At 40.6% G+C, this 1,368-nt stretch overlaps 1 non-coding gene across 1 annotated transcript; it reads left to right on the top strand.

Moving 5' to 3' along the window:
• The first annotated feature begins 605 nt into the window (after positions 1-605).
• Positions 606-710, top strand: LOC113873939. The gene has a single exon (XR_003506004.1). It is a non-coding gene; the product is annotated as a small nucleolar RNA R71 (small nucleolar RNA).
• The last annotated feature ends 658 nt before the right edge of the window (positions 711-1,368 follow it).

Below are 1,368 nucleotides of genomic sequence, written 5' to 3'. Positions count from 1 at the left end.
GTCCAGCTTGATGCGGTTGGAAATGGTTGTTAGTTGGTTGGCTAGAGCCTTGATGCTGTGCATTTCCTCCCCACCTTAAGTTAGGATGGTTCCTCCAACCGGGATTATATCTATTAGAAGATAAATCCCAGCTTTGTTGTTGCTGCAGCTGCTGAAAAGGAAATTTATTAGCATAAATATTAGCAGCACAAGCTTGAGGATTACCTTTCGAAGATTCAGTTTCCTGCAATGTGGGGCAACTATCAGTGAAGTGATCCGTAGATGAACAAATCCCACAAAGCATTGCTGGAATGGATGGAGGTGGAGGTGTATATGCAGCAGAATTCTTTTGGATGGATGCCAACTGTTTTACCATAGTAGCCAACTCATCTAGTTTATGCTCCAGCTTGTGTGAATCTGAAGTTTGAATTTCATTGACATTTCTGGACATAATGGAATTTTGCCTTGTAGCAAACTGTTGAGTGTTAGCTGCCATATTCTCAATAAGGTTTCTAGCGGCTGCGGGAGTCTTGTCAACTAGGGCTCCCCCACTAGCTGCATCGATCATGCTCCTATCCATTGGGTGTAAGCCTTCATAGAAGTATTGGATTAGGAGCTGGTCACTTATCTGATGATGGGGGCAGCTAGCACAAAGTCTCTTGAAATGCTCCCAATATTCATACAAACTTTCCCTCTCCAGCTGCCTAATACCACATATTTCCTTTCTTATTGAGGCAGCCCTTGAGGCAGGGAAAAATTTTTCCAGGAACAATCTCTTGAGGGTGTCCCAACTTGTAATAGAGCCAGGTGGAAGATAATACAACCAGTCTTTAGCCAAATCCATAAGAGAAAATGGAAAAGCCTTCAATTTCACATGCTCTTCAGGCACACCTTGTGGTCTCATTGTAGAGCAAACAATATGAAATTCTTTGAGGTGTTTATGCGGATCTTCACCTGCAAGACCATGAAATTTAGGCAAAAGATGGATTAGGCCAGTTTTAAGAACAAAAGGGGCATCCACAACCGAGTATTGGATACATAAAGTCTGGTAGGTCACGTCCGGTGCGGCAAGCTCCTTAAGTGTCAAGTCATTTTCTGCCATTTCTATAGGTTCAGAATTTAAAGAATGCAGAGAAGAATATATAGAAGATGGAGAAAATGGTGAAGATGGTTCCTCAATATGTGCAGAATTTTGTCTATTAAGGTTCCTAAGATTTCTATGGAATGTCCTATCAATTTCAATATCTGGAGGATATAAATCTCCCGGATTTGATCTGGTCATTCATTAGGAATTGTCTATGGAAATTTGAAAAGAAGTAAACTAATGAAGCAGTAAAAATGCAGAAAAATTCAGATGACAATTATGCAGAAAAACTAACATTTAAGTGC

The sequence above is a fragment of the Abrus precatorius genome, unplaced genomic scaffold (genome assembly GCF_003935025.1).
Source record: "Abrus precatorius isolate BTA unplaced genomic scaffold, Abrus_2018 Scaffold7, whole genome shotgun sequence".
Taxonomy (NCBI): Eukaryota; Viridiplantae; Streptophyta; class Magnoliopsida; order Fabales; family Fabaceae; genus Abrus; species Abrus precatorius.
Note: the sequence above shows the minus strand (reverse complement) of the source record. Positions and strands in the feature narration are given on the sequence as shown.